Raw genomic sequence first — 26,964 nt, 5'->3', positions numbered from 1 at the left:
CACTGCTCAACAAAACACGAAAAAATAGCAGAAAGAAAGATCATGTCAAAGTATGCAAATAAATTGGCTGGAAGCATATGATACTGGTTACTCTGTGTGTTGGATGATGGGTCATGAGAAAAATAAATATTAATTTTACTGCTCAGTGGTGTAATAAATACATTCTTCTCTCAAAAAATATAAAACTATTTCTGAGACAAACAGCCTATAACAAACAGACACCATACAGGGCAGAACTAAAAGAGGAATGTTGTGCTTACAGGAGACAGATCTGAGTCAGAGAGACTGGGAACTGGCCCCAGGCTACCTTTCTTGGGTCAGAGCCAAGATTTGAGCCCAAGTCTGCCTTGCTCCGCAGCAGATGTTCTTTTCACTGTACCACCCTCCTTCTCTAGAGCACTTGACACATGCTGTTGTAATCACCATCATTATTATTTTTAACTGTCTCCCTTTTAACTGTCTCAGCTTCAGTTGATTGAGGAGGAGAATGTTGTGACTGGTTTGATTTTCTATCCAGAGCACTAAAACTTTCTCACACCGGCAATGAGACTGTTTCTCTTTCTTATTATTTGTGTGTTCATTGGAGTAGCGCTTTTAATATCCTTCAAGAACTTTTCCTTTGCATTCACAACTTGGTTAACTGGTGCAAGAGGCCTAAATTTCAGTTTATCTCAGCTTTTGACATAACCTTTCTCGCCAACCTTAATTACTTCTAGCTTTTGATTTAAAGTCAAAGACATGTGACTGTTCCTTGCAGTTGAATACTTAAGGCTGTTGTAGGGTTATTAATTGGCCTAATTTCAATATTGTTGTGTCTCAGGGAATAGGGAGGCCCAAAGAAAGGGAGAGAGATGGGGAATGGCCGGTTGGTAGAGCTGTCAGAATCCATACAACATTTATCAGTTATCGATTAAGTTTGCCATTTTATATGGTTGCAGTTTGTGGTGCCTGAAAACAACTCTAATAGTAATATCAAAGATTCCTGATCATGGATCACTACTATATCAAATATAATAATAATAATGAAAACGCTTGAAATATTGTGAGAGTTGCCAAAGTGATACAGAGACATGCAGTGAGCAAGTGCTGTTGGAAAAATGGCACAAAAAGACTAGCTAGACGAAGGGGTGCCACAAACCTTCAATTTGTAAAAAACACAGTATCTGTGATGTGCAATAAAATGAGGTATGCCTGTAATGTACAGCATGTGACTATAGTTAATAATACTGAATGTAGACTTGAAATTTGCTAAGATAATGCTCCCTAGGTGTTCTCATCCAAAATAAAAACAAACAAAAAAAGAAACAGTAACAATGAGAGGTGATGTATGTATTAACAGTGATTGTGGTAATCACTTCACAATGTATACATGTATCAAATCATTATGTTGTACATTTTAAATATATTACAATTTTATATGTCAATTATGCCTCAAGAAGGCTGGAAAAGTAAAATATAATGTATATAAAATGAAAAAGAAAAAAGAATATTTCTCTAAAGCCAAGAAAAGACAAAAAAGAAAAGATTAAAAAAAAACAACCCATCTTTCTCACAGCCCCAGGAAAGCACTAATCTACTCTTTATCTTTATGAATTTGCCTATTTGGAACATTTCATATAAATGGAATTATACGATATTTGTCCTTTTGTGTCTGGTTTCTGTCTCTTAGTATAATGTTTTCCATATTCATCTATGTTGTAGCATGTATCAATTTCATTCCTTTTTATTACTGAGTAATATTTTATTGTATGGACATACGGCCTTTGTTTATATATTCTTCCATTGATGGACATGAGGATTGTTTTCACTTTTTAGCTATTATGAATGATACTGCTATATACATTTGTGTGCAAGTTTTTGTATGGACTTAAGTTTCATTTCCCTTGGGCATATACCTGTGAGAATTGCTGATTCTTATGGTGACTCCATGTTTAACATTTTGTAGAATGACAATCTGTTTATCAACGTGGCTGTACCTTTTTATAATTCCGCTAGCAGTATATGTCCAATTTTCCACATCTTTGTGAGCATTTGCCATCTTCTTTGGTGGTGGTATCACTACCTAGATTCAAAAACGCTTGACATTTTGCCAAATGTTTTTCTTTTCTGTCCATTTGAAAGTAAGATATAAACATCATTGCACTTCGCTCTTGAAGAATTCAGCATGCCTCTCCTAAAAGTAAAGATGTTTTCTTACATTACTCCAATACAATGAATAAATCTAAAATATCTAAGTTCCAATGTAAATTTTGATCTATCTTCACATTGTGCAATTATTACCAAAGCGACTTTATTCTGAATTAGAACCGAATCAAGTTCTATACATTATTTGTCTTTTATCCTTTTTAATCGGAGAATAGTCGTCTCTTTTTGTTTTTCTCTTTTGCATGACTTTTTTGAGGAAACTATAGCAGTTGTCTTGTAAAATGGCCTCATATCCTGTATTTAACTGACTGTTTACTTCTGGTGTCATTTATCAATGTGACCCTCTGTTTCATGAATTTACTATAAACTTGAAGTTAGTTCTAAAGGTGCCATTTGATTTTGGATAAATATTCTGGGCAAGAGTAGTTCATAGTTGATGCTGAGTACTCCGTATTTCAAATCCTTAGGTTGAGGAGGGGGAGGTTAGATAATACTAGGTTTCATCACTTGATTAGAATGGTGATGTTAAGACCTCTCCATTTATAAAGGTGAATTTTTTTTAACTTGCAATGAGAAAATAATAAGCAAATAATCTGCAGAGTACTGTTAACCAAAATAATTTTACCTGAAGATTTTACCATCTGTTAATATTATTTTCTGCATCAATTATTTTATGGTATGTTACAGATGAAAGATTTTCTATTTTTATCATTTTTATATATTTATTAGCTGGCATTCTTCTGTAAGAAGACTTTTTCTTGCTTCTAAAATGTCAGGGCAGATATTTAAACTAATTTTCAGAATAAAGAGTTGGTTTAATAATCATCCCCAGTGTTGGTAAATTAGCTTTTCTCTCTTATCTCTCTCATTTTCTTTCTACAGTTAATTTCACCTACTTTTTTTTACAATAATTATAGGTTCAAAATTTCCCAAATTTACTGTAAAAGCATTTCTCAAGCTATATACTTTTTTAAAATTTTACTTTTTTTTTTTTTTGAAGTATAGTCAGTTTACAATGTTTTGTCAGTTTCTGGTGTACAGCATAATACTTCAGTCATCCATGAATATGCATATATTTGTTGTCATATTCTTTTGCACCGTAAGCCAGCTATATACTTTTGATGTGACCCCACTGATATTTGAATCCTCCTTTACCTCTGGCGTAAGATATCCCAGATTGACTTTACATGCTTTCTGTTCCAGAATTGAAACCTGTCAGTTTTCAAGGAGTCCAAGATTATGAAGAATGGTTTATGGAAACTAATATTTGGACATTAGTTGTATTAGTTTTCCAAAGATATCATTGTTTCTTGGCTTTTTCATATGTGAATGAGTATGTGTGTGTACATATATTGTATATGTAATATGTATTTAAATATATAATTTTTCATAGCCCAAGCTTCAGCCTTATTACTTAATACATGCTCAATCTTTGAAACACTAAAATTGATTTTTCCATATTTAATTAAAAGTACAGTTTAAAAATATTTAATGTCACCTATAGGTTTTTTTAAGATTGGAAAAAGTGTACAGTACATACAATAAAATCCAATTAGTTTTAAATATCATTATATCTCTAGTTGACAAAGTCAGTCTTTTTAGTTGCTTCAGAATCTTCTGTTAACTATTCATATTTTTGTCAATAATGGAAGAAGGAATAGAAATCTCCATTATCCTTTCAACACCATATATGCCACAGCATCCTCTGGAGTTGCTGTACTGTTCTTCAAGATTATTGGTCTCTTGTTCAGCAAGATGCATCTTTCTGTAGTAGGGGTCTAAGAGATAGATGACATTGAGAGGATGCCTAGTGCTCAGATGCTTTGGATTTACTGGAGCTCCCTAACCAATTAGTGGTTTTATCAAATTTCCTTTGGAACACAAGCATTTTCAGTCAAAACTTTCACCTGGAGTTCTATACCTCACTGCACAGGAGCCTGTTTTGATTACTTGAGTCAAAACAACCTAGATTCATTTGTATAAACTCCATGTCTTTTCCTATGTCAAATGTCTCATTCTGGCCTTCATCTTTAGGTGATGGTGTCTCCAATCCTTGGGAAGTACTAAACTGCCTCATGTTAGAACATCCACTATGTTATCTGTATAGCGTATGAGTAGTCTTGGCCACACGTCATGGATACTGAGATCACATGGAAGATGAGTCTCTTGCATAAATCAAATAGGTTCCATCAAAATAATTCCTGCCAATATTTGCAAATATTCTGTCATAGTGTGCTCCAAGAAATTGAATATATGATTAGAGTATCACTTCGTTCTTTTCATCTTCTTGAAAGATACTCACTCTAGACTGAAATCTTTCAGTTATCATTCCCAGTCTTAAGAGCAGGAGCTTGGTTCTCCTATTACAGGATTTGTAAAATGGAAAAATCCCGTTGTCTTTACCCTGCCTGGTTCTTTTTCTTCAAGCTCTGATTGTTAGAAAGTTTTCTGGGCAATTTTCCTTCAGATTCTTAACAGTATTCAATCTACTGCTATTCTCTAAATTACTGCTTATAAACTTACATTATAAATTTGTATGCTGTGTTATAAAGCATATCTTTGTCCCTTTTAACTTAATTTGATTTAACTTTATTTTCCTTACTGCAACTTTTGAAAACTCTGGCATCAGTATCTTCATTATCTCTTGTCCTCCCTAGTCTGCTTGACCTTCCATTATGTATCTGCTTTTGAATTCTTTGCAAGTTTGCCATGCATCCATGGTCTGCTTCAGGTTCTATTTTCTTTGACTAAGAACTTTTATTTTCATCTGCAGTAGCATCTTGCAGCTTTATAGTAAATGGTCTCTGGTTTGTTGTGGTCTCTGATACAACACTAATTTGAAAGCGTCTTTAAATTTGAAAAAAGAAGGTTCTTCTATGGTCATTGTTCTTGATCTTTTGTTACGTAATACTAAGATCCAGTGGGTATTAATGATCATAGAGTAATTGAGAGCAATAAAATCAGTCACAGGAAGTGAACAGAAAGTAGGGTCCCTAATTTTCACTGCACTCATCAGTTGATTCAAAGCTCCTAGAAGGGGTTGTGTTTTCACTGCCCTGCTAAGGTGCTTTCGAGAGGTTTCTCAGGAAAACATCTACTCTCATAGGAGCCTGACACAGAAGGTCTTTTTCTGCCTGTTTTTCTGCCTTTTTCTCCCTTCTTTTTGTGCTTCTGTGCTTTTCTCCACCCCATCTTCTACCATCTACCCTCCTCTTCCCGTGGAACCTCTTTTCTTTTTCTTTTCCCTTTATCTGTCCAAGTGTATGTCATGATTATATATATATATATATATATATATATTTGTCCTCAAAGAGGCTTGAAGCATGTCCTGTGCTACCAAATGTCTTTTTCTCAATCTTTCAGAAACTCTCTCACCCTTATGATCCAAGACAGAGGGGCATATATTTTAGTCATGAACTAATGGTAATATTTCCTATTCAAATTTAATAATACATGCCTTTTCTTAATTCCTTTGATTTTATTGTTGTATCTCCTTTCTCTTATACTGTAAATCTTTCTAATTACATGAAATAAATTTTATCATTTGCTTTATCCTACAATATATAGAAAATTGTTTCAAATTTGCAATACTAATATTCCTACTAATAAGCCTGCTGCATGAAGTATAAAGTTTATTTAGCTCTTTGTCTTTAGGCCATACCCCACTTGGAATGAAAAGACAGATTACTTTCTTTCCAAAATGACTTGAAATAATTATTTCTCTGCATGGTTATTTGACCAACTTAATATACAGTTAGGTTCATTCATTTTACTTTTGTGTGTGTGTGTGTGTGTGTGTGTGTGTTTTAACATTTTTTTATTGAGTAATAATCATTTTACAATGTGTCAAATTCCAGTGTAGAGCACAATTTTTCAGTTATACATGAACATACTTATATTCATTGTCACATTTTTTTTTCACTGTGATTTTACTTTGTGTTTAATGTAGAGTTTGCTTTTTAACTGTAATTATTTGGGGAATATATAAAATCTTTACATAATTCAAAACTCAGAAATATATTAAAGGGTATCCTCAGTAAGGTCTTGCTTCCAGTCTTATCTCCAGTATGCTGTTTTGCCCATTCTTATGGGAAGAAAACAGTTAAAACTTTTGTTTATTTCTCTTGTATTTGTTCTCTTTCCAGTCAAAATTAGGCAAATCATATATATTCTTATTTCCTCACCTTTCTTACACCAAATATATGATACTATACACATTGATTTGCACTTTTAGCAAAAATTTGAAGCTTACTCTTTTTTTCTTGAATTTCATTTTGAAAAAATTTGATATTATGTAGAAGTAAAATTGTTTCATGATCTGAAATTTGCTTTTTTACTCAGCATCAACCATTATCAATCGTCAATCTTGTTTTCCCTGTCTCCTCATCCCACGTACTCTTTTGAAGCAAGCCCCATGTGTATGATTTCATTTATAAATATTTTAGCATACTTCTCTAAAAGTGAAGGCTTCCTTTTAAAAACATATAATCACAGTATCATTATTGTACCTAAAAATTATTGATTTCTTAATATGATCAAATAGTCAGTCAGTATTTAAATTTCTAGTTATAGAGTGACTACTGTGAATACTTTGGAGTCCCCATCACAAGGGTTCTCTCACTTGTAGTCCTTGATATGGAAAAATGCATCTCCACTTCACTGGTGAATTAGCTCTTCCTCCAGCAACATGGAAGCTGGTAATGCCTCCTTCTCTTTGCTGAGGTTTGTTAGTTCCTCCAAAGACCCTCATAGACAGATTCTAAGTTCTTTCCCACTGGCTCTGTTGCACATGGCCTATGTCAGGTCTATTGGAAACACCCCTGGATGTTTTGCCCTGAAAATTCTGGGATTTTAGGCTATCCGATGACATATTCTCTCCTTAGGCTGTTCCACTAGCCTCTAGTCAGTGCCTCTCTCCTCACTTGGATTTTTCAGATGAGAGTCTGGCACTAGTTGGGTGCCCCAAACTACAGGGACAGATAATAGGCTCTCCAAGTAGCTCCTTGGAGCCCTCCCACCAGAGTAGCAGTGTTTACCTTTTATGTAAGTGAGAAGGTTTAGGAATATACACACAGATTTTATTCCAAATTCTAGAGGCTGGCTTGTTTCACAACTGTCTTTGTTATCTGATGTCTCCTGTCTTAAGTCTCAGCAGAAATTTTTATCTTAACATCCTCTTATATACTCAGCTACCCCATTGGGCAATTCAAAGCTTGAGTTAAATAAAATGATATTTTTACTTTTCACTTCTATACATTGAAGTAGCCAAATCTGAAAAAAAAAAAGATACATTTTACATTCCCTTAAATTTTATTTTCTTCAATTTATGGTGTGTGAATTCTATGAATTTGCAAATAGAACACTCAGCATACATCAAAGCCCCTGTTAGGTAGTTTTACACTTGATTTTGCTGTTCACGCAGACTTCGCCTTCAGATGAGCTCAGAGCCTGGCTGCAGTTTGCTCAGACGCATGGGAACTTTAGTTGTCCAATCATTCCCCTTATTCTTACACATTGAATTTCTGATCTCAGTTTGATAAAGTATTCTGTTTGGGGAAGAGGGGACCTTCATATTATATTTTCTTTCAGCTAGAATTAAATATTTTATTTGTATAAGATTGTGATTACTTTGTATAGAAATCGCTCACAAAGGCATTGGTAACTGTGAGTTCTGGTTAATTGTGAGGCCTCCATATTGACTGGCTAACTCACTGGTTGTTTCAGTTTTACTTGCTTATGGCATAAAGTTTACAGTTTCCACAGTGTGTTATCACAAGTGCTTATTAGCAGTAATAGAAGCTTTCTTTTCCATTCATAGAAACACTCCAGTATTTGCATTTTCTGCCCTGAGAATTAGTGTTGCTTAGAAGAGGTTTTGCCTTTGAGCAAAAGCTTTTAACAGATTACCCATAGGCAAGAGATAACTGCATAGAAAAAGAACTAGACCAAGACTCCAGAGACCTGGATTAAAGTTCAAGAATGCTTGAAGGAAACTAGGAAACTATGTTATTATCCTAATTCTTAATGTTATTTTTAATTGTTTTAAAATTGTTTTTTCTGCATAAGTATATTCTCCTTCAGAGTACCTCAAAAGAACGTCTAATATTATTTGGCAATCATACAAATAGATAATCCCACAATTTATTAAGGCATTACAGTTTTCAAAGAATGTTCATAAATATAAAAACCTAGAAATGTCAATTTTTTGGATAGATACAGTGTTTACAAAGCACATCAACTTAGTTGAACACATTTTTATTTAGGAAAAAATCTAGCATGGCAAATATTAACATAAAAGATAGAAACTATCTGTAGCCATTATTTAGTTTGGTGTGCATTTCCCTGATACTTATTTTTCTATTTCTTTTTCTTTTTAACATTTTTTATTGATTTATAATCATTTTACAATGTGTCAAATTCCAGTGTTCAGCACAATTTTTCAGTCATTCATGGACATATACACACTCATTGTCACATTTTTTTCTCTGTGAGTTACCATAACATTTTGTGTATATTTCCCTGTGCTATATACAGTGTAATCTTGTTTATCTATTCTACAATTTTGAAATCCCAGGCTATCCCTTCCCACCCTCCACCCCCCGGTAACCACAAGTCTGTATTCTCTGTCTGTGAGTCTATTTCTGTCCTGTATTTACGCTTTGTTTTTGTTTTTGTTTTTGTTTTTGTTTTTTAGATTCCACATATGAGCGATCTCATACGGTATTTTTCTTTCTCTTTCTGGCTTACTTCACTTAGAATGACATTCTCCAGGAGCATCCATGTTGCTGCAAATGGCATTATGTTGTCGGTTTTTATGGCTGAGTAGTATTCCATTGTATAAATATACCACATCTTCTTTATCCAGTCACCTGTTGATGGACATTTAGGCTGTTTCCATGTTTTGGCTATTGTAAATAGTGCTGCTATGAACATTGGGGTGCAGGTGTCATCCTGAAGTAGATTTCCTTCTGGATACAAGCCCAGGAGTGGGATTCCTGGGTCATATGGTAAGTCTATTCCTAGTCTTTTGAGAAATCTCCACACTGGTTTCCATAGTGATACTTATTTTTCTAAACATTTACTTGTGCTGATTTTTTTTTCCTTCTTAAACAAAGAAAGAACTATATTATCCCTGCTGTTTTTTCGTATATCAATAGATCTTGAATAAACTCCTGTGTTTACATTATGTTGAATCTATTTCATCTTTTAAATTGCTGCACAGTATTCTTTATTCAATCACTTATTGATAGACATTTAGATTGTTCCCAGTGTTTCTCTACTACAGTCAAAATTGTATATTCTCAAACACATGTCTTTGAAACTTCTGCAAGTACATCTGAAGGATACATTTCTGTTTAGAATTGCTTTGTCAAAGAATAAGAACATTTGCAAATTTAAAAAGCATTCCCAAACTGTCTTCCAAAAAAAGGTACATCAATTTCCACTCCTATCAACAATGCATAATCAAAGTTTAACAAACTATTTTTTTTCCCTCCTTTCCATATGTGTAAAATGAGTGGACTGGAGCATATACATTTATATTGTAATTGTCTCCCTCCATTGATGGCAAATTCCTAAGGCCAGGCAATATGACGTGTAAAACTTTAATTCCTTTAGTGGATAGCACGTTGCCTAGCACATAGGACATCATCAGTAAATATCTGTTAAATGAATGCATCTGTGGATTCCCCCCAGATCCCTTATTTTATGGCTTGATGGTGATGATTTTGATGACATATCTTAGTGTGCTTCCATGGATAGCTAAATTTGAAATACCATGAGCCGCTAGCACTAGGTGATTAGGATGTGTGAGGTAATAGAGTCTCTCTCTCTCTATATATATATATTTACCTGCCTTTTGTTCTAGTAAAGTAACTCTTGTGTGTTCCTGGATGGGGGCTGGTCACCATAAGATCAAGCCATGATTAGAAACTTGGAATTTTCTTTTCTTTCTTTCTTTCTTTTTTTTTTTTAATGGAGGTACTGGGGATTGAACTCAGGACCTTGTGCATACTAAGCACATGCCCTACCACTGAGCTATATCTACCCCTGAAAAAACTTGGAATTTTCAACCCTACTCTCCATTCTCCAGAGGAGGGAGAGGAGCTGGAAATGCAGTTAATGATCCATCATGCCTATATAATGATGCTTACATAAAAATCCCTAAGTGTGAATTTGGAGAGCTTCTGGGTTGGCGAATACTTGGAGGTTCTGGTAGGGTGGTGGTCTGGGAGAGGGCATGGAAGCTCTGCCTGTGCTCCTTCCCACCTACCTTGGCCTACATATCTCTTTCATTTAAATGTTCATCTGTATCCTTTTTCATATCCTTTTATAATAAACCGATAAACAGCAAGTACACTGTTTTCCTTAGTTCTGTGAGCCACTCTAGCAAATTAATTGAACCTGAGGTGAGGGTTTTGGGAACCTCTGATTTATAGCTGATAGGTCAGAAACCCAGTTGAGAACCTGGATTTGCTATTAGAATTGGGGTGGGGGAGGCAGTCTTGTGGGACTAAGCCCTCAAACTATGGATCTGCTAATATTTCTAGGTAGATAGTGTCAGAATTGGGTTAAATTGTGGGACACCCAGTTGGTATCACACAATTGCTTATTGTGGGAAAAACCCCCACATGTTTGGTGACCATTAGCATCAGAAGTGAAGTATTCTGTGTGAGCAGTAAAGGGGAGACACATAAGAAAGTGAATTTTTCCTACTCAGTATGGCTGTTAAATTCCCACAGCTCTTACATAGTCTTTTTCAGTTGGAGGCTATAGTAGGTTGAAAATAAAGCTGTCCCCTAATTCTTTTATAAAAGTAGGCAAAAGATCAAGAAAATCCTGTTGTATCACGTTGTGAGGAGAGGTAAGTAAGCTCCATATATTTAGACTGCTGCCTCCCCCTCTGATTACAGTTGAGATTATTTGGTCAATTAAAGGAAATGTTTCCAGACACTTATTACACTTATTATAAAGGTCTTAATAGAGTTTCCTTTCTTCTCAGTGACAGGTTTATATTTGCATATCTACTTTGCTCTGCGATAACTGTAGTATCTTGGGTTTTCATGAGAATTTCTAAGAGAGATACGAAATATAAGCCAGCAATTACTATATATTCTTTTAGCTGATTATGGTGAGAATTGTAAGAAGGGGCTGGTGTGTTGGAATTGCTAAATGAGATAAATAATAGTGAAAATTTTGTGACTTGGTGAGACATACAGAGTATTTTTCATGACTTTCGGAGGCAATACAAAATGTATGACACTGGAATCAGGTAGACTTGGCCCTGCCAGTTATTATCTCTGAGTCAGGGTACATCCATTTCCTCAGATATAAAATGAGAATAATTATGTTACCCTACTTAGGACTATTAATACAGATTATTATGAAAATCAAGCATTATTCATTTCTGAGGTCTCAGTGTGGTTATCATCTCCTCTGAGAAGCTACTCTTCCACTAGATAAGGTAAAATTCCTTGTCTCTGGACACTTCCCCTCCTCTTTATTCCCACTATACACCAGGACCCTCTTCTATCACTTGCATTTCTTGTTGTATCGCAGTTGCATCTGCGTATACCTGTCACTGCTACTAGACTGTGATATCTTTATAACCTTTATGTCTTCAACACTTAGTAGAGTGCCTGCTTATCAAAGAGTATGAGCTCAGTAAATGTTTGTTGACTTGAGTTAATGACATATTTTGAGTGCTTGCCCAGTACTTAAAAACATTGGAGACATTCAGTAGTTTGTGACTTCTTTTGTAAATTTGTGCCTCCAAATTTTTATCAAGGAAAAGATTTATCTTTTGCTTATGATACTTTAAGTACTCAAATGCAGGATTATGACTGTTTTTGGATCCATTCTAGGTAATTAGATACACTGTGAAAAGTATGGTTCGTAGAAAGATAAGATTATCAAACTAGATAGATAACAGGATGAAAAGTGTTTGAGAGCTCTAGTCACAGTCTATGAACATACATCCAGGAAAAAATGAATTATTTGACCCTTCATTCATATTTTTTTGTGAATATATAACCTGGCAGTGTCAGTTTAGCTCATCAAAGCAACGTATTGGAGACCTTTCTGCATTTGCCTCAGCTGCCTTATTTCACTGCATTACAAATGATGTTAATTCTGTGCTCAACAATGCTTAACATAATATATATGGAACCCAGTGTTTATCAGTTGGACATCATAAAAATGCTGTTATTTCTTTCCATCTTCCTTCTGCTTATCATTTGTTGATTTTTGAAAGCAGCTGGAGTTGTTCCATGTGAATGGAAACATTTACAAGGCTGTACAAAAATGCTTTCTCTCTAGAAACCATCTTATATCAACCGTGGTCTTTGCTTTTTAAAGATTTGGTGCATAAAGATATGCAAGCTTTTAACCTGATCTATGCTATCCTTTCAGATCAGAAGAAATTTCTTAGGTTAAGGAAAAGTTCACATTTGAATTTTCCAAAAGCATGCGTATTTCATCCATTGAAACAAGAACTTCCGTCCCTCAGAATTGACTACTATAGTCTGTTGGTATGTGCTGATTCATGTTTACATAAAAGACCATCTTAACATAATGACTGGGTATTTGTGGCTTAGGTTCTCATATTTTCAACCATTACATGTGACTTACGAGTTGGAAAATGAGTAGCTTTTGGAGAGTATTTATTTTAAAAGGATCCTTTCAGTTAGCATTTCCATTGGGGATGACTTCATTTAAAAAATGGTCTTTTAAATTTTTTTCAGTGGAAGGTCAAATCTGCAATTAGAGCATAAATGTAGTTATTGAAAACCATTGTAGCTTATGTGATTTTCCCCCCAAATTCTAAGGTTAAATTTCATGAAAAATATTTTTGGTGGCTATCAATACTTATTAAAAATTAACATTGTTTCTGCGAATAGTTTTATACATAAAACTTAGGTTATTGTAAAACGTGAGTTATGCTTTAATAATATAGCCATACTTATTAAGTAACTATTCTCTGTCAAGTGCTTCACATAAATTATCTGATTTATTTCTCAGAACAACTCCTTTCAAAGACGAAGACTAGAAAGTTAAGGATTTTGTTCATATTTAGTAAGTGGAAGGTACAGGATCAGAGGTTATGTTGGACTATGGTAAATCCTTGCTCTGTATCTGTTGATAGCGTTCAGCCATCCTGCCACCAGGGGACCCAGGCAGTAGAGCCAAATGAAAGCTCCAACTAAGGGCCCACTCTATTCTGAACATTACTGACACCCTAAATCCTTGCTTCCTTTCCTTCTCAGTAAACTTAACACAACCAGCAAGGAATTTTTTTTGGCTTACTTTACTTCTTCCTTATAAGTCTCTCTTTTTGTTCTAGCAAAATCTACATGCTAGAGAGTTTCCTTCTTTAATGTAAATTGCTCAAGGTGGTAACAGCAATTAAATGCCACAATTCCTTCCTTTTTCCTTCTCTCTTCCCTTTTGATCTTGTCTCTTTGCCAACACAGACTGCCTGGCATGTAGTAAGTGCTCAAGAAATGGCAGCTGTTATTACTTTCCAGGTTCTGGGGCTCCTCCCTGAAGTGTGCTAGCATTTATAGCACACTGTGTACCAGAATCTCTTTCAATCCCTTTAAATGCATGTGTTTTGTTATTATGCCTATCTATATAAAGCAAGGAAAAGGTGAGTCTCAGAGGGCACATTACCTGACTTAAGATAACACTGATAACTTGTTGGCTGTGATAGTTTTGGAGCTCAAGTTTTCTGACTTCTAGTCCTTTATTGACTTATGTGGTAGCTGTAGAAATGTGCTGCTCCAAATCTTCTTTAAGAGATTCTGCTGTGAGGAGCACAGGTGATGCCAGACTCCAGCTGCCAACCCCTTTAAAGCCACCATGGTGTTAATACCAAAATCATACTTTCTTCCCCTGGGCTGCCCCCTAGACAGTGACTGAACATGGTGGGGATAATAGTACTGGCTTATTCCAGAAATGGAAAAATAATTCAACATCAGCAACTCTTTTAGCATAATTCACCTGGAGGAGGACGAATAAGAGAAATGATATAATCATACCAATCAAGTATTGTAAAAAACCTCAATAAACTAGGGACTGTATGGCCACATTTTAAACTAATAGTTACCATCTAAAAGCCAGCATCATGTTTAATGAAAACACAGTGAGAAAATCCCCATAATGTCAAGAACAAAGTCAGAGTGTGCACTGTTACTATTTTTTCTTTTTTTTTTTAAATTGAAGTATAGTTGATACAGAGTAATACGGTAATTCCAGGTATACTACATAGTGATTTGACATTTGTGTACATTATGAAATGATCATCATGAGAAATCTAGTAACCATCTGTCCTCATACAAAGTTATTATGATATTATTGACCATATTCTTTATGTTGTATAGTACATCCTCCTGGCTTATTTTATAATCCCTTCACCTATTTTGCCTCCCACCTCCCAGTAACCACCAGTTTGTTCTCTGAGTCTTTTTTCATTTTGTTTTGTTTGTTTTGTTTTATAGACTCCACACACAAGTGAAATCATTCAGTGTTTGTCCTTCTCTGTCTTACGTATTTCACTTAGCATACTACTTTTTAGATCCATTATGTTGTCACAAATGACAAATTTCATTCTTTTTATGGCTGAGTAGTATTCCATTGTATATATGTAACAAATCTTTATCCATTAATCTATTGATGGCTTCTTCCATATCTTGGCAATTGTAAATAATGCTACGCTGAACACTAGGGTGCATATAGCTTTTCAAATTAGTATTTTTGGTTTCTTTGGATAAAGACCAAGAAGTAAAATTGCTGGATCATATGACAGTTCTATTTTTAATTTTTCGAGGAAACTTCATACTGTTTTCCGTAGTGACTGCCCCAGTTTACAATCCCACAAACAAGGGTTCCTTTTCACCTCATCCATATCAACACCTGTTTCTTGTCTTTTTGATAATTGCCGTTCTGACAGGTGTGATGTGGTAGCTCACTATGGTTTTGATTTGCATTTCCCTGATGATTAGTGATATTGAGCATCTTTTCACATGTCTATTGGCCATCTGTAGAAAAATGTGTATTCAGACTTTTTTTTTTTTTTAAATGAAGGTACTGGGGGTTGAACCCGGGACCTCATGTGTGCTAAGCACACACTCTACCACTGAGCTATACCCACCCCCCAACTCAGACATTTTCTTAATCAGGTTGCTTGTTTTTTTGATATTAAGTTGTATGAATTCTTACTATAGTTTAGATATCAACCCTTTATTGGATATAGTTGATACTTAAATATCTTCTCTCATTCAATAGGCTGCCCTTTCATTTTGTTGCTGGTTTCCTTTGCTGTGCAAAATCTTAGTTTGATGTAGTCCCTTTTGTTTATTTTTATTTTTGTTTCCCATGCCTGAGGAGAAAACATATGGAATATATCACAAATTTCTGTGTCATCCTTGTTCAGGGGCCATGCTAATCTCTGTATCAATCAAATTTTAGTATTTGTGTTGCTCAAGTGAGCACTCGTTACTACTTTTTTAAAATACGGTTCGGAAGGTACTTGCCACTACAATTAAAGAGGAGAGAATGAGGCATATACATTTGAAAAGGGATGTAAAATTTTCGTTATTTATAAATTTTATACTTGTTTACATGAATATACAAAAGAATTAACTAAAAATTGTAACAATCAGTAAAGGAATTTATAAATGGTTGAGTACAATAATCAACAGCAAACAGCTTTCGTAAGTACAGACAATAACCAATAGGAAGATATAATGGAAGAAAAGATCACATTTACAATATCAAAAAATTTTTATAGAAATAAATTTAACAAGAAATATGCAAACTCTATACAAACAAGGAAAAAATACATTTCCTTAAACAAAAAAATTCAATATTATAAAGATGTCACCTCTTACTAATGTAAGTAATAAACTTAATTCTATATAATAAATACATTAAGACTGTTATTTCTTTGTTCATTTGCATTTTGAAATGGAAAGATTGATATACATGGAAAATAGTAAAAAATACTCAAGAAAATTCTGAGCAAAGAAAAGTAACAATTTACAATCCCTTCCATATTTTAAAATATAGAATTATAGTAATTGCATTAATTAATAATAATGCATGAATAGACGTGCAGATAAATGGAATAGACAAGAAAGTCTGTAAGTAAACCCAAATACATTTTGGATATTAGTGTATGGCAAGAATGGCATAGCAAATCAGTGGGTAAGTGATTAATTATTTAATAAATGGTATTGGGACAACTGGATAGTAATCTGGAAAGTAAAATTATTTTTGAACTCTTACCTCATTTCTTACCCCCAAATTCCAAATGTTTCAAGTATTTAAATAGAAAAATAAAAATACAAATATATTATATAAATATTATATATGTATACACACAGCTATGTATGTGTATGTGTGTGTGTAAAATTTCAAGATTGGGAAGACATTTCTAGGCTTAATCCAAAACTCAGAAGTCTTTTTTTTTTTTTTTCCAAAACTCAGAAGTCTTAAATGAAAAGATAGACTAATTTGACCACATAAAATTGAAATAAAATTATCTTGTCACTTAAATATTATAAACAAAGGAAAAAACACAAATGAAAAGCCATGGAAAAATATTTTGTCTGCAACTCATGATATAGACCAAAGGATGTATTTCTCAGCATATATAAACAAATATGTGAGAAAAAGACCAATAATTGTACAAGAAATGGACAGAAGATAAAAAACAGTTGGTAACAAAGGAAATATAAATGGGTCTTAACATATGAAAAGGTATTCACTTAATACATAATAGGAAAAAATTAATCTTAAAATTAAAACTAAAGTGAAGTGCTATTTCCCCTTGTTAGTTTGGCAAAGATAAAAGAATTTTCACAGCAAACTGTGTAGAAAGGGGTGTGAGAAAGTAAGTATCCAATACACTGCTATTAGGTATATAATTTGGTGTAACTCTGTAAAGGCTAATTAGCAATATCTCATCATAATTACAAATGCACATATTCTTTGATCCTGCAATACTACTCTGGGAATTTATCCACAGATACACATTCCATGTCTTAAATGACCAACATACAAGGATATACGTCATAGCACTGTTTGAAATAGCAAAAAGATTGGAAGCAGCATAAATATCTATATTAGGACACTGGTTAAATAAATTATGTACAGGTATGACATGGGATTCTATGCAGCCTTTTAAAGAATGAATCTGTTCTATGTGTATTGATTTTGGACAATTTCCAATATATGATAAGTAAAATAACAAATATGGTGTACAGTACTTGTTTTTTTGTTGTTATTTGTTTTACACATGTATGCTTTTATATGCATTGAATACCTGTAAAATGATCAAGTTACCTCCAGGGAATGAAACTAGGAAACCAAAGGAAAGAAGAAATGAAATAGGCTAAATTTTCAGTATACAAATTTTCATTTGAATTTTTTACTGCATAAGGTATTACATGTATGTAATACTCAGTGACAACACTAAGCACACTATTCAATTCACTTGACCTTTTCTTGGTACCAAGACTTTCTAGATGGTGAATGGAATGTTTATTTAAATATGAAACAAGCTTCTTATCTTGTCAAAGATTGGTAAGTTTGCTGACAGACTCCTGCTCTGGGCTGTTTTTGAAACAGGGAATGTATGCCAGTACTTACAGGGACTCTAGTGACTTGACCTGTGTTGATGACAGGGATGAAAACTAGAGAATAATAAGAGGATGAGACTAGGAACTGCAGTGGGTGGGGTGGACAGACTTTGGATAAGGAGGTGAAACCTGCAAGCAACTTTCACCCCTATTGTAAAGATATTTATCTTGGATGAATATCTACTTTGTAATCTGAAAAAGTAGAAAATCATGCCATGAAGTCAACCAAAGCCTGTAGTTCTCTCTAGGGAAGCAAAATGGCTGAGAAAGCACAGCAGTAAATGAACGTTTATAAAGAATGGACTGAAATAACTACAGTATATCAAAAGCAAATAACTGCTGAGGAAATCGGCATATTTTAATTTGGTTCAGACTATATCTTACATGTTCTGGCTGTGCTGTAATGTACGAGTTTGTATATAGAGCTTTAATGTATAATTAATATAGCTTTGAAGCTAGTTCTATCCGTATGATTAAAATTTATCATGGAATTAGCTTTCAAATAGAGACTTTTTTAACATGTTATAGTCAATGCTATAAACTAGATCTTCTCTGATGAGCTCTGAAAAAAGGACTATAATTTATCTCAATCGTATTTTATTAGAGACGTTTTAATTGCTGTGGCAGGTGAAAAGCACCATCCGGTATTAGCTAAACAATTTAGTTAATAAAATCATTTGTCCTCCTAGGACTTTTGGTTTAAGGCATATTCTGTTTCATGGAAGATGAACTACAAGTCTTTATTTTGTATGCACGATTCAGCCTAACGTTGAATATTAGGCACATCTACTTTGTGGGAAGTTTGCTCTGTAAAGGGATCTTTTAACATTAGTGAGGGAAATAATATAATATTTCTTGTAAGTGGAAGTCAAAAGGAAGAAATTCAGATTTCCCATCCAGTGATCTGAAAGTAAAGATCTGAGAATTGATTGCTGGTGCATAGATTATGGGGGGTGGCATTTTTTATTGCTTTCCAATTATTTGCATTTTCCCTTATCATATAATGTTTTTTTAAAAATAAAAATGATAGAAATACATACTTTAAAAATTTCCAATAATCATTTCTCTAAGAGATAACTAATGTTAATAGTTTGGTATACATTTTTCCAGAAAATTTCCACACAAAGAATTTTTTTTTCTCCTTAAAACTCTGTATCTGTTGCCAACAACGTCTGAATTCTTCCTGCTCTGCCTGCTGTATTTTATCAAATTTGCCCACCTCATGCAGTTTCAATCACTTTGTTGGAATGATATATTATGTAACTATAGCCAAAATTCCCACTTTCTGGGCTTACAGACAGATTTTATGCCAATGCATCTGTGCCTAAGAGCAGATTTTAGACTGTGTGCCTGTGCCTAAGTAGAGACTGAGTGCCAGCTTGTTCAAAGCTTAGCTGACTACAGATCCCCACATGGAGTGAGGTTGCTTATGGTGGATCCATTTCGTCAGTCCAAGACGCAAGTATTTGGTGGAGCACAGTGCTGAAGGGCCGTGTCTTTATCACACTTCCTCACATTTTGTTCCGTGGATTAAGCAAGCTCTCTTACTTCAATTTCGCCCTTGTCAAAATGATTACCAAGTTTATTCCATCTTGGGTTGTATGCTTCCTAGCTTCTAATAGATGATTTTAATGGTTTAATATTTGACCACTAATTCAGTAGACACTAGTGAGAAAAATGCCTTAGAAAACAATTTTTATTCAATATGATAGGTTATTTGGAGCAAATATCCACCATTTACAGAGGTACTGAAATTAACAGTCTAAATGCCATGCTGCATTTAGTGTGTGATTGAATTTTATCATATCAAATAGATTTACTAAAGCCTAATACGAGATTCCATGGATGCTAGAATATTAATTCTGAGAAACCCTGGGTCAGAATACATCAGAAGCTGTTAAATGTCTTATTGAATTTTGTCAACTTACCCACCCTCCTTAATATGCCATCTTCATCAGAATAGCAAAACAGAAAGTGTGAACACTTAGGAAGGCCAAATCTGTGCTTTTAAATTATTTTTTAAAACTGTCTGTGATGTTTCTTCTTCAGACAGAACTGGGCTAGAAGATTTAAAACACCACATTTTCGTATTTTTATGTTTGAAATATCTCCTGTGTCTTAGACCATGTGAATTTGGTGTATATATCAATATATATAGAAAATTTATATATACTACCATTTATTGAATACTTACTTTGCAATAGATGCTTTATTAAGTGTTCTTTTGGATCGTAGTACAAACTGTAAACACCTTGATCTCATCAGTTTTTATAAAGTACTGGTGAATTTCATATTGAGATCAAACATCCCCACTTTCTTTTTTTACCCTCATTTTCATATAAAGTAGATAATGAAATATCACTCAGTTTTCCAAACAGGATGAAGACAGGAAGATGACTTTGCTGTACTGAATTCCTGGTAATCCATCTACAGCACTTTAAGGACAACACTTGTTAGGAAGCTTCTAAAAGCAGCATCCAGCCTTGTGGCTAAAGCTCATCTGTCATTTAAAAATTTGTCTGTTAAGACTTTCAGGGGTCTTGAAATTTATAGCTTGAGTGAACTTGTATATGATTGTCCTCATTTTATTGATTAGGAAACAGACGACCAGAGTCACTTGCTCATTCATTTGTTCATCCATTCCATTGTCATTTACTAAGAGCAGTCCACAGGCTTGACTTTACTGGGTCCCATGATCAAAAGTAAACAAGTCATGGCTCAGTTGTTTCTGTTGTCACAGGATTGGCTGAGCCTTCAGTTAACTTATGGGTAGAATCCATAATTCATCATTAATTTTTTGATTCTTTGCTATGTGTCAGACATAGGAAAATCCAGAGAAAAGAAAACAGACAAGTCAGCTGCTCTTAGTCAGTTTATAGTCTAATTGAGGTAGTTAAAGAGGAAGCAAACAAACAAATAAAAAATTATAAATTGTGGTAACAAACAGGGTGAAGTGGTAGAAAACTAGAGAGCAGATTCTAATTATATGATTTCTCTGAGAGGATGTCAGTGAAGAATGTTGAGACCAAACGGTGGGAAGGATCAAGCTAGGGCTGAAATGTGATCTGGTGTCCGGGTGTGGTTGTAAAAAGTATAGTGACCAGAGCAAGCAGGGCCCTAAAAGCCATGGCATGGAGTTGAAATTACAATTGAAGAACAATGAGAAATCATCAAGGGAGTAATATTTTGTATTTTTAAAAGGACATTCTGCCTGTTGAGTGGAGAATGTATTAGGTGGGAGCAAGCATGGAGTGGAACATGCAGTAAGGAGGTTCCTCGCATTAGTCCAGGTGAGTAGATGGCGGTGGCAGTGGTGGAGAACAGAGCATGTGTTGAGGTATTTTGGGAGCCATATACCAATACTTGCTCCTGGATTTTATGTGGTAAGTGAGGGAAGTTACCGAGGATGAAATTCAGGTTTCTAACTTTGAAACCAAATGGATGACAGTGCTGATGCGTTTGCTGAAATGTGGAAAACCGGGCATGGGTGAGGGCAGATTAGGAGGATTAAGAGGTCTCATGCAGTAAAAATACTGGATTGCCTCTTTTCTCTAAACATAATACAAAATAAAAACAATGCTGTTATAACATAAATGAGAAGATGTCTAATCAAATTCCAACCCTGATGACTACCTATATAGTTTTATTTTAAAATATTAAATATTAAATTTATTTCTTAAAAATCTGGGGGCAGGGGTTTCCCCTGTTTTGTTGGGGTTCTATTTGCAAGCTTAGTCTTCTCATTCAATTACCATGCCCTGGGGAAAAAAATCAAGAGTTATTTTGGTAAATTAAGATAACATGTAAAATTGCTAAGAGATATCAAGTGGGTAGCTGGATATACAATCATGGGGGCTCAGAGGGTGAAAAAGATACATAAATTTGTGAGTTGTCAGCATAGATGGTCTTAAAATATACATAAATAGATGAGATAACCCAAAGAAAATGTGTAGGGAGAAAAGAGATCCTGGTGGATTTCTAGCATTCAGATGAGGAGCAGGCAAAGGAGACTAAAATAGAGTGGCCAGACTAGAAAATGATGTCAGGGAAGCTAAGAGGAGAGTAATTCAGCAATGAGACAGTATACAGTGGTGTCAGTGCTTCTGCATGGTCAAGTAAGATGATGTCAGAGAAGTGGATGTTATTGGTAACCTTAGCATGTAGGATTTTCAGGTTATTGTTGAGACTGACACAGAGTGAGAAGCTAATAGAAGGTGAAGAAGTAGAAACAATGTGTGTAGAAAGTTTTTGTAATGTTTTACCCTAAGGGAGAAAAGACAATTTGTACAATAACTGGAGGGGATTATAAGGTCAGGGGATATTCTATTTGGCTTTGCTTTTGTTACCTACCCTCCCAAGTCGGTCTCCAGCAAGGGTCCTTCTGCCCAAGGTCATTTGTGCCAATAGAATGAGACCGAGTTTGGTTTAGAAGCAAAGAAAAGCTTTATTCTTTTATCAGAGACTGGAGAGGTGTGAGCTTGCACTCTATAGCACATGCTCTCTGCAAAGCCCATGGGCGGGCTGCTTAATAGGGATCTTGGCAGTGGGGAAGGGGCGGAGCTCTCACAGGGCAGACACAGCTGTGCTGCTCGTGCTCATGGTCGCAGGTCTAATTCTTCCTTTGTGTAGATTGGGGAGTAACTGGATGAATCTGGCCTTCAAGGTATGTGGGGTAGTTGCCAAATTACTGCTTCTAGGGGCGCCATTTTGGCAGTTGTGTCCCCGCCTTGTTGTTTCTCTTTATTACCTCAGCATTCCCCTTTTAGTGACATCTGCAGTAATTAATGCCACCTTTTTTTGGAAGCTGTATTGCGTCTAAGAGCTTCAATATGCTTAAACCATGTTTCACCTGTTTATTCTCTGCAGTAAGCATACCTTTTTCCTTATAAATAATAGCCTGTGTGTATGTAAGATGGCATACGCATACCAGGAATCCATGTAAACATTTCAGATCTTCCTTGTCCCCTGCTCTAAGGCTCAGGTGAGGGCTATCAGTTCTGCCTTTTGGGCAGAAGTCCCTGGGGGTAGGTTTTGTGCTCCTGTGACTTGGGTCTGGGAGGTCACTGCGTATCCTGCCAGCCTTTTTCTCTCTCTCGTAAGACTGATTCCATTTGTCAACCATTCTTCTTTGGCATTTGGGAGAGGCTCACTTCCTAGGTTGGGGCAACTGGAATAGATCATGTCTATGGTTTCTGTAGTTATGCTCCAGGGGCCCTGTGGGTAGCAGGATGGCAGGATCTAGCATATGACAGGTTTTTATGGTAGCCACTGGGTTGTCAAAAAGCATAGACTGAACTTGAATCAATCTTCTGGGGGTTAGCCGTTCTGTTCCCTTATAACTTACTAAAGCCTGAACCTGGTGTGGAGTACCTATAGTGACTGACTGATCAAACATTAAATTTTCAGCCTCCTGTAGCAGGGTTGTAGTAGCTGCTACTACCCGTAGGCAAGGAGGCCATCCCTTAGCAGTTTCACCGAATTGTTTACAGAAATAAGCAACCACTGGAGTAAGGAATCCTTGTTTTTGAGCTAATACCCTAAGGGAAGTTCCCTTTTGTGAATGTTGAAGTCAAAGTGTTTAGCTAAATCTGGGAGGGCCAGGGCCTGAAGTAATTGCTTTTTCAATTCTTGAAAGACCCCTTCACATTCTGAATCCCATTCAAAAGGATCATCATCCTTTCTTTTCAATTTTTCATGTAGAGGTCTAGCTATTAGACCATAGTTAGGGATCCAGATGGGACTAAACTCAGCCACCCCCAGGAAACTCCTAAGCTGTCTTCTAGTTTTAGGAGATGTGAAGCCGCAAATGACTTCTTTCCTTTCCTGGAGTAGACTTCTTTGACTTTTTATGAGAATGAAGCCTAGGCAGGTCACCCTAGTTTATGATATTCAAGCTTCTTTCTTGGACACCTTATATCCTTTATGGGCTAGTTTAAGGTGGTTACAGTATTTTTGTTAGAGGCCTCATTGGTAGGGCTGGCAAATAGAATGTTGTTTATATATGGGAGGAGGGTTCCCTCCTCCAGAGGTATATCTTTTGGGTCTTTAGCTTAAGTTTCCCCAAAGATGGTGGGGGAATTTTTGAACCCTTGGGACAGGACTGTCCAGCAGTGTTGCTTTTTTGTGTTTCATGTTTGTATCCTGCCACTCAAAAGAAAAAATTCTTGTGACTCTGGGGCTAATGGAATATAGAAGAAGGCATCTTTTAAATCTAATACAGATTACCAGGAGGAGGTTCCTCACATTAGTCCAGGTGAGTAGATGACGGTGGCAGTGGTGGAGAACAGAGCATGTGTTGAGGTATTTTGGGAGCCATATACCAATACTTGCTCCTGGATTTTATGTGGTAAGTGAGGGTAGTTACCTGCTGGTAGAGTGGCCAGCAGGGTGTAAGGATTAGGGACTACTCGATATATATCCCAGGTGGCTTCACTGACTGCCCTAAGGTCCTATTCTATTTAGTATTCCCTATTGGGTTTCTTTACAGGGAGAAAGAGGTGATTACCGGCTGGCTGGTATGGTCTAATAAGGCCCTGGCTAGTTAGGCCTGTATAACAGGGGCAATACCCAACAAGGCCTCCCGAGGGAGAGGATATTGTTTTCTATTGGGCCATTATGTCCAGGTTTTAGATGGACCATCCCAGGACTGGCCCCTACAACTTGTCCCCCTTGTCCCTGATTTACTCAAGATTTATTCCAGGGAGAACAACCTGCTCTGTCCAGGGAGGTTTTTCCTCAGCCATTAACATTATCATCTAGGCCCCTTTGTCTAAGGGGATGCCAGTCTTCAATTTGTTTCCCATTAGGTGGATAGTAGCCCCCAATTTATGCAAGATATCTCTTTCTAGCAGAGATATAGGGCATTTGGGGACATAAGGAAGGAATGAGAGAGCGTATGTTCACTCAGTTTACATTCTGATTGCTCTATGAATGCCTGTTCTTGGCCCTTCCCTGATAGCCCCATAATTTTACACTTTTTGTGACTCGTCTGGTGTTTAGAACCAAGTAAGTGACACTGGTGTCAATTAAGAATTTGACAGTCTTTTCCCCTATGTCCAATGTCAGCTGGGGATCCTCAGGGGTCAATTGGAGTGCCAGCTTAGGAGCTCCCTGGCCCCATCATTCTTCATCTATTTGGATCATCTGCCTTTGAGGGTAGTGACCAGAATCTTCCATTTTCAAGGCATTCTCCCTTTCAGTATCCCTCTTATTTACATATGGCACAATGATTGGGTCCTAGTTTCCTTGGTTTGCTATCCCTTGTTGGGGTTCAGGGATCACTCACCAGAGTGGAGACTCTCTGTGGGCAATTAGGCCAGATTCCTGTGCTGAATGGTCAATACTGGAGGGCAACAGCCAGGAGGTGGATTTGCCTTCAGGCCTTTTTATACTCTGACTTTTCCTCTTATATATTTCACTTATTAAATGCCCGGTAGGCAACCTTGACCAGGTGAGGGGTAGGGGCATCTGGTTCTATTTCCATTTTCTGATGTTTACACCTAATATTGGGGGGCACTTTGGGAAATGAAATGCTACCTCCAGATTGCATTCCCTTCCAATGACTCAGGGTCAGTGGTGGTAGATATGGAGGCATTCCCTGAGGTGCTCTAATGCTAAGGATTTTCTGTTGGCTTCTGATTGATTTCCTGTATCTTATTCCAGTTGACAGGTTTCTGTCCTGCTGTCTGGATTCTCTTTAGGATCATACTTTTATAATGGGTCAGCCTCTGTCTTTCACCCTCTTCTCCATTGTCTCATTGGTCCCAGGTGGGTTCATTATCTAGGACTGCTTGACTCCCCAGTCTGAAAATAGCATAACCTGCATTGTTTCTGTTCTCTTTGTTTGCTTTTTCTTGGGATTTTGAAAATTGTGGCCTTTTCTTCCCCTGTTAGGAGTACTTTGAGGAGGCTCTGGAGGTCAGCCCAGGTGGGTTCCTGAGTCTAAAAGATTCCCCTAATCAGATTCAGGTACCCCTCTGGATCTTCCCTCAATCCCTTACTATGAGCCTTCAAGTTATACAGGTCAAAAGTGGTAAATAGGATGTGCATCTGGATGCACCCTTCTCTACTGGGGACCTGCTTCAAAGGGAGTACTTTTCCTGGTGGGTTGTTCCACCCTGGCTGGTAATTAGTCATGTAAATACTAGAAGATTTGACCCAAATAAGATTTCTGGCTCAGGAAATTTGGAACCAGCACCAAACTGATAGACCAAAGACCAAAATGGAAGGCATCCAAATGGTATGGACTTGGATGTACCAGGGCCCCCCTTAAGTCTGTAGTTAGTCCTTCCTCAGTAAGAATATCCCACAGGAGTTTAGATGGGACTACCTCCCATCCAGAGCAGCTTAACCATGTTATTTCCTGGCTAACTTGGTCCATTAGGGAGTGGCACAGCTGTCTGCGGCGGTGGTCTTCTCTTTCACTCTTTCTGGAGAAAAGGAGGAGTTTTTAGACTTCCTGCCAGTTGAGAGCTGAAAACACATGGGATTCCCACAGGGTACTCACCAGAACACCGGGACAGCTGGTATCTGTGCTGATACAGGGAGGCGAGCTCATGGAACCTCGGTCGATAAACAGTCACCCAAGATTCACCTCACAAGCAGAGAGGGGAGGAGAGGTCAGACAGTGAGTGTTTCCTGTTCTTGCCAGCAGCTCATAGGACTTCCCAATAATGAGGTTTCTGGTCTTTTGAGCAGCTCACAGAACTCTCCATCCCACCTCAGAGACACTAGCACTGACCAGAAGAGGTCATGTACCTACCTTGGGACACTTCTACACTTAGGCATCACATTGCCTTTCTTTAAACTCAGATTGAGCAGCATCATTCCATTTTGCCAGGTGCTCCTTATTAAATGGGCCTTTTCCTGGTCTCGCCTCTTGGCACACAGGGCTGGCCACTTTCCTTTACCAAACCAAAAGTGACTATAGAGCAGGTTATTGTTGACCCCTGGAGGTCTGCAAGCCTAGAGCCTGGTGGATAGGTGTAGGTAAAAAGTCCATAGTCTGTACCTTCATGGTCGCCAAAATTTTGTTACTGGCCCTCCCAAGTAGGTACCCAACAAGGGTTCTTCTGCCTGGTCTCATTTGAGTCAATGAAACAAAATGGAGTTCAGTTTAGAAGCAAAGGAAAGCTTCATCCTTTGATCAAAGAATGGAGTGGTGTGAGTTCACACTCTA

The 26,964-nt window shown here is 36.4% G+C and overlaps 1 long non-coding RNA gene and 1 other non-coding gene across 2 annotated transcripts; both read right to left on the bottom strand.

The window, feature by feature from the left end:
• Positions 1-8,494: 8,494 nt before the first annotated feature.
• LOC141577760 (uncharacterized) lies at positions 8,495-26,672 on the bottom strand. Its single transcript, XR_012507220.1, has 2 exons — positions 26,293-26,672; positions 8,495-12,900 (listed from the first exon to the last, which is right to left on the bottom strand). It is a non-coding gene; the product is annotated as an uncharacterized LOC141577760 (long non-coding RNA).
• Positions 15,533-15,636, bottom strand: LOC123613092 (U6 spliceosomal RNA). The gene has a single exon (XR_006720443.1). It is a non-coding gene; the product is annotated as a U6 spliceosomal RNA (small nuclear RNA).
• Positions 26,673-26,964: the final 292 nt, after the last annotated feature.

The sequence above is a fragment of the Camelus bactrianus genome, chromosome 1 (assembly GCF_048773025.1).
Source record: "Camelus bactrianus isolate YW-2024 breed Bactrian camel chromosome 1, ASM4877302v1, whole genome shotgun sequence".
Taxonomy (NCBI): domain Eukaryota; kingdom Metazoa; phylum Chordata; class Mammalia; order Artiodactyla; family Camelidae; genus Camelus; species Camelus bactrianus.
Note: the sequence above shows the minus strand (reverse complement) of the source record. Positions and strands in the feature narration are given on the sequence as shown.